Genomic DNA, 7480 nt, shown 5'->3' with positions numbered 1-7480 from the left:
TAATTCCAACACAGCACAGAAATTGTCGTTGGAGCCAGTGTTGCTGCTTCAGCTGCTGCTGCTGCTGCTGCTGCTGCATGTCGTTAACATCTCGCGACACAGCCGCACTACAAATTCACCAAAAGCGCCAGTTTACAGCGCTGCTGTGGAGCTCGGCTGCTTTGGCGCTTTTTGCGCTGCCCACCAGGGCAAGTGTGGTGAATTCAACGCTGAGCTCCAACCGAAAAAAAAGCTCCAGCTTTGTATATGCCCTTCCAGAGAAAAATTAAACAAACGAAAAACTGAGTAAATGAGTGAAACAAAAAATTCGTTGGCTCCAAAACAAAAAGGAAACATTTAATGGTGAACTGGAGCACAGCAAAAAAATATATAAACTTAATCGTGCAACCTGCTAATGCTGTTGGCGTGGCATTTCTGGCTATTATACTTGCGGTTATTATTTTTGTTGCCACAAAAAAAAATACACAACAAAAAAGGAATAGAGCGACATATCACAAATGAACAGTAGCCGCAACAGAAATGAAGTCAGAAATACATATCACATAAAGACCACATACTTATGCATATGTAGATATGCATGTAAGTATGTACATATGTATTTATGCCTGTATTCATGGCGATTGCTGCTCGGTGGCCGTAAGAACATAAATTAATACCCACCGGTGCCCAGGTGCCAGCCCACTTGCCTTTCTCACAACGCTCTTATGTACCTGCCTTCACGCGTTTGTATGTACATTAGGGCTGTTAATTTTTTCGATATTTGCGATTCCGGGATTTTCGGGATATCGTTCATACAATCCCGGGATTAAGATATTCATTATTTTCCAACAACTTAACATGAAAAAAATTGCATCAATATAGTTTGAAAGCTCTCTCCTACCGCATAATAAATAATAAATAAATGGGTTTGAAATTTGCTTTACTATTTAAGTTGAAAAATATTTCATTAGTAACAAAACAAAAAACAGTATTTAAATTTATATGCATTTAAGAATACTTTAGCGGGTATATCTCTGATAAAGTAACTTAAGGCATGTCGAAAAATGCTCGATGCAAAAAAAAACTTAAGTCAACTTATGTATTATGTCGCTGAAAGAAGTTCATAATACTAGTGACAGAAATAAAAGAATCGCCTTATTTCAATCAGTATAGTATATATTTATTTTCTTTATTTTCTTTATTTAATTATTTGTTTTTTGTTATTTTTTGGCCATTTAACAATTATATTCAACAATTTTATAATGAGCTCGAGGCCATTTTTAATGAAAAATTTATTGTGGAAAAGCAACAACAATTTGAAAAAATGGTAGAAGTGATAGCTATTTCGGAAATCACCACNTCTTTATTTAATATTTAAATTTTTTTTATAAAAGTCTACCTCATTTCATATATAGTTAATTCCATTTTAATGCGCATTTCAAAATTTGTACAAAAATTATAAAAGTGCAAAAAAAAAATTTCCAAAATTTCAAACTTTTTACTCAGCACTTTCAGAAAAATTTGAGGAATAAAATGCAGTTACAAAATACCGTTGAATTTTTTAAACGATGCTGGGCATTTTTTTCCATATAAACAAATTGTCGAACATACTTTGTATGGAAGAAAATGCGTGACACCGCCAGCAAAAAAATAATAAAAAATTAACGTTACTTTTAGTCACTTGAAACTTGCACTTTATCCTCCTGTTATTTAATGCGTACCTAAAATTTTTCTAAAAATTCTAAAAAGATTGAAACAGTTAACAAAAAAATTTCAAAACAACAACACTTACGACTCTATGGGCCAAATATAGTAAAACTGCGAGTTTAGTTTTAGAATTTTTTTATTAGAAGTTTACAGTTTCAAAGATATGATAAATGCTAGAAAATTCAGTGTAATGTTGAATAAAAATGGGTACCAAATGAAAGAAAAAATTCTGAAAGATTTAAAAAAATTAAAATTGTTTGGGTTTACAATTTTATTTTTTTATACTCATAAAGTTAGAAGGACTATATTCGAGGACTTTGTCGAGTTTATATTAGTCCTTAACATATAATTAAAAAAAAAAATATTGCAACATTTCAAGGATATTCAAGGATACAACTGTTAAGGACATCTTCAATACCTTATGCACCAAAAAATTTAATCTGTTTTTTCTCTACAAAATTTTCTCTTTAATTTGATACCCATACTGTTTTCCTAAGTACATCGCACAAAATTTTTTAAAACATTTGCTGAGTTACTCATATTATTCAATTTTTTAAGTCCGGGACTAACATCCCTAATGTACATACATGCATGTGTACATATGGATGTATGAGCTTTAAATTAATTTTCTTTTCAAGCTTTATTATGTTTCATTTTTTCCTCATTTACACTTCTAATGTTTGGCATAACTCTTTTTTTATTATTTATTTATGTGTGTTCCTAAAAAGTTGTCCGTTTTATATTCGTACTAGTTATAAAAAAATCTTTTTTAAACAGTTTTTCTCTGTTGTGCGTTGATATAGTATATACATGTACATATGCACACACATACATACATATATTTATCATGTATGCATGCTTGTGTACCCACCGCAATTTTAACCAGAAACCACCAAAAAGGTAAATACATCGACAATGACAGCACCGTTGCCACAAAATATAAACGAAACTCCAAAAGTTTTATCTACATACATACATACATACATACAAAAGCTAAAGTTAGTGTTAAATAGTTCTTGCTTGTCTTTTTTGTGATGTTTTTCTTTTTTTTTATCAGTTGAAGTCGAGACCAAAAACATTCGTTTGAGAAGTTCTGCCAGTTTCTCACACCAAATGATGGTCCTTTCGAGCTTGGTTTTTATATTGTCTTCATAGGCCACCCCTCCTTCTTCGTTTTCCAAGGATGAGGGGTTGATAAAATTTAATATATTGTCGAGGCTAATATCAGACACGCATTTATATATCTAAACGTTTTTATTGGAAAAAGAAAAAATATAAAGTACCAAGACGAGCACGCTCTTGTCTTTTGGTCCGGTTTCGACCGGAAATGCGTTATACTGAGCGGAAAACAATTTTTTTGACACTGATTCGGATTCCGCGCATAAAAATACATACCTCTTGTCTGAAACTTTTTTCCGGTTTGAACCGGAAGTGTGTCAAACTGAGCGGAAGTAAATTTTTTTAAATTGCACAGTTATGTTTTTACTACAGATTTGGATTCTGTGGACAAAAATACACACCTTTGTTTGGATATTTTTTTCTCGGAAGTGCCTTTACCGCGGCGTTAACGAAAACATCTCCGAACTCGATTAACAAGTTTTACTTCATAGACCATGTGCCGGTGTCCGGAGGCGGTCCCTCCATTTGTGTTACAGCATTAAGGAGCACACTACAATTTGAAGTTGAGGAAAATCGGCGCTTGAGATTCGACCCTAGACTATGTTAAATGTGAAGTCCTCTTAAATTCTTAACCTCACAAATTCAGTTGACTATTATTTGCAAAACAAAAGTTTTTTATATAGGGCGGCAAAATGCTCCAAACGCACTCATTTGCACTTCATGGAAGGGCATGACTACTCTAGAGCTAACTAAACAGCATCCTCATGTCTGGGAATGTTCTGATGACCAGGCATAAACTTTATTGTAAAGTATGCATAATGGCCACCCGCTGTTTTCTTGCATGAATTTTTTTTTTGATGTGGCTCTTTGGGCGGCAAACTGTCAAACGGATAAAAAAGAAAATACAAAAACAAAATATTTCCACTTTTGGCTTAAGCTGCCGTTTGGAGTAACCATTTATGATTTCTTACGGTAAGTTAAATTAAGTTAAGTCTAGAATAACTGGGCTTTAAGTTAAGTTTCTAAGTGCAAAGAGAGCCGTGAGACAATCATGCTGCCATATAATTTTTTCACATACTTTAATAAAATCCCTCCAAATAACCACAAAAATATCATCTGGCAATTGAAAAAAACAAAAAAAAAACGAAAAACATTTTTAAGCCTAACAAATTAAACGTTCACAATTTTACGTTTGTATACAGGTGCTTAGAATTATAACAAAGCGAAAAGGTAATAGGTGACACGCAGAGTTATCGTTCCTAAGTTTCCAGGTAAGTCAAGTCTATGCCTTGCATAAACGGGCTTTAGGACTACAGCAGGTATTACTCTCTCCAACATCAGATTGAGGAAGTGGCGCGAGAATGAATCGGAGCGGAGAGATTCTTCTTCGAAGCCGAGAAATTACAATTTTGATAAGGTAAGACAGAAATTCATTCCAAAATACGCAACTTTCTCACCCTGTCCATGATATCAACCCACGCCAACTAAAAATCAACATGGCTCTAAATAGCCGGACTACTAGTTTGCCTAAGGTGACGTGCGGGATTTGAGGCAATGTGGCCTGAAACAACGCTAAGAATAAATCATTTTGTTCATAAAGGGCATTCAGTCTTTCACGCTGTATTATCGATAGAACATTAAATTCACTTCTAAGAAAGGCTAAAAATGATCATGATTTTTTTAATTCATCTACTAGTTTTGGCCAGAAAAACATGAATTTAAACCTGTGATTCCCAATGTGGACGCCCAGGGATCTACGGGAGACTCGACGGGGGTCTACGTTGGCGTAAATAAAAGTAGGAGTTCACAAGTTGTAGGTAGGGGTACATTAACATTTATCTGGTTTCGAAAGTAAAGAAGAAAAATGTTGGCTTTGCTTTACCTATAAATGTAGGCATATAAAAAGTTCTAATTTTTCGGTGATTTTCGACAGGATGTATTTCGGTGAAAACTAGTCGTGTTGAGAATTTACAAAAAACATTTTGAGGTTACAATTTTCAGATTTCTTGGCTACTAATTTTTAGGAGCTAAGGTTCTCAGAAAAATGCTGATACTTTGTATTTTGACATTTTGGAATGCACCCAATGGTTAACTGGGAGGAGGAGTGATAACCCGACATTGAACAACCGGCACTTAGATTACCAATACATATTACAATACAAAATTCAGAAAAAATACTTTCATACAGATTATGAGAATATCTATGCATAGAATGCATGTACAATGCACGCGCACATACATACATACATATTTATGCATGTATGTATGTATGTATGTATGGGGAATTTGCAGTGTCAAAAAACCAAAATTTCAACGCACCAAAGAAAAGCAGCAGAAAGCACAATATAACCAGTAAACAACCTTCGGTGAATTTGGCGACTGCCTTCCTCGGGGATGAATATGCTAGGGATGAAATTATTGGTACAAACGCCGTCCAAGCACGCNGAAAGGAAACTAATCGCAGGATCGAAAACGAGCCTTCAAGCTAAACGGGAAATTAGAGCCCTGGAAGTTCACCACAGCGATAAAAAAAAGCAGCACAAGGAAAATACATTTTTTTCATAACAAATGTTTTACTTTTTCGATTCCTTCGCGTTCACATCTCAATGCATCCGGCATTCTTCGGCATTCGAGATTTACTACGTCTATGTACATATGAATCGAAGGCTACACAGAAGGCGCGTAAAAAGCTTTCCTGCCATACAGGGTGTCCAAGCCGCAACACAGCTCAGACTCAGTAAAGTCGCCAACACCACCACCACCACCACCACCATCAGCTCCAACAACAGCCAACCGTAATGAGCAGTGCAGCTATAAAAGTGAACGAATGGAGGGGAACGCCAGTTGGGAATATGGAATTGCGGCGCTAAGCGCATGCCCCGGAGTGCCAATGGACGCCAGCAATGGAGCTGCGTGGTAAATATTTACTTATTTATGGAGCAATAAAATGTACATAACAAGCCATGCAAGTACCTACATACATACATACATACATACGCATTTGTTATATGGCGTTCTGCGCAGATGTAAGGAGAGTTGGCTGCTGGTGTGTATGTATGTGCGTGATTTTATATACAGTTTCCAAATATGTACATANTGAAGCTATAGCATGGCAAAACCTGCTAAAGTATTGTTCGGAGGGATAAATTGTCAAAATTGGTAAATAAAATAACAAAGTTTCTTCATTGTGGAACTAAATTTTATTGTTTATTATTAATAATTAGGGGATTCTCTTAAACGCGAAAATTGGAAAACTCGAGCACTTCGAAACTTTTCGAGGCTGTTTTTGCGAATGCACCTGTTTGCAGCCACACAAAAAAATGGCGAAAATCGGAGACTTGACAGTTCAGTCAGATTTTCTTTTGCATAATACATATCGGATCAGCTGAAGTAGAAAAAAAAGGAAAACAATCAAAATCCCACGAAAAAGTGAAAAATGTAAATTATAGTTGTGTCTAGGTTACGCCACGTTAAGATATCTCACAAAATTGTGTTTCATGAGGATTTTTCTCGCTCTGATTAACTCTACTTTTTGTCTCATGAGCTTGCGCTAAGTGGCACTAGAACAACTTAGAGCACGATTCTCTGCTTAGCGCAATCAACTGTTTTGAGAATTTCTGCCTGAAAAGTGTTTCATGAAGTTTCTGATCTGAGTTGCTCTCTTGTTTTTTGACAGCTGGTCACACATTAAACACAACTTATATCAACTTATTGAGCAAAATGCAACATTGAAACTTACAAACGAACTTTCAAGGCTATTTTCGCAACTATTTTGCCTCCACAGTTTTCGAGGCTGGAAAAGTTTCGAGGTTTTCGAAACATTTTTCGCGTTTAAGGGAATCTCTTAAATGTTTAACTCTCTTTGTCTTTTCAGTTGACGAAGGATTTCATCAGCGCAGTGATGGAACTTCAATAGAGTTGCCACGGTATGACAAAACTTATTTTTGTAATACAACTGTTGATGTGTAATGTGCTTCCAAAAGTGATTTCAGCGCCAGTTTTTATATTTAGTTTTCTCTAGAGCAGTGTCTCCCAGGCTAGTAAAAATCTGCTGTCAAAGGAATAAACTTGCTTTTGAAAGTTAGATAAGAACGAGCGAATTTTTAAATATTTATGAAGTATTGCAAAATGTCAGTATTTGTGAATACTTTGGAAATATAAAATACTAAATGGCAAAAACTCGCGCCAAATATTTTCATTTGTTAAAAACACAAGTAAGTTTTAGCAAAAAAAAAACCGACTTCAACTCTCTGATATTTTGAGTGTTGGAACAAACCAACTGACACAACTGTCAACTGAAGTTTGAGTATATTGCGTGGTTTTGTATGAAGAACGCCAGGTAGGCAACGGCTGAGTTGCCGTATCGGACAGAAATAACTCTACCTACTTTTTACGGGCCTAAGCAATTTTGGCCGAGTTCAAAATAGCAGGAAGCATAACAGCCGTTTCGTTTCTCTGAGTACTGACGCCAAATGACGGAAATGCCAAGTGAAGCCAAGTCCTTCTCCACTTGGTTTTTCCATTCGCAGTGGGGCCTTCCCTCTACCTTTTAGGGTTCTGCCTTGAATACTTTCAGAACTGGAGCATTGGTGGCCATTCAAACGACACGACCAAGCCAGCGGGGCCGCTGTATTTTTATTCGCTGCACTACGTCCATGTCGTTGTAAATCTCATC

The 7480-nt window shown here is 35.8% G+C and overlaps 1 long non-coding RNA gene across 1 annotated transcript; it reads left to right on the top strand.

Annotated features, from left to right (window-relative positions):
• Nucleotides 1-5895: 5895 nt before the first annotated feature.
• LOC108364808 (uncharacterized) lies at nucleotides 5896-7008 on the top strand. The gene is made up of 2 exons (XR_001847823.1): nucleotides 5896-5964; nucleotides 6680-7008. It is a non-coding gene; the product is annotated as an uncharacterized LOC108364808 (long non-coding RNA).
• The last annotated feature ends 472 nt before the right edge of the window (nucleotides 7009-7480 follow it).

The sequence above is a fragment of the Rhagoletis zephyria genome, unplaced genomic scaffold (genome assembly GCF_001687245.7).
Source record: "Rhagoletis zephyria isolate East Lansing unplaced genomic scaffold, Rhagoletis_zephyria_1.1 Rzeph_scaffold_01676, whole genome shotgun sequence".
Taxonomy (NCBI): domain Eukaryota; kingdom Metazoa; phylum Arthropoda; class Insecta; order Diptera; family Tephritidae; genus Rhagoletis; species Rhagoletis zephyria.
The sequence above is the reverse complement of the archived record's forward strand: the minus strand, read 5'-3'. Positions and strand labels throughout refer to the sequence as shown.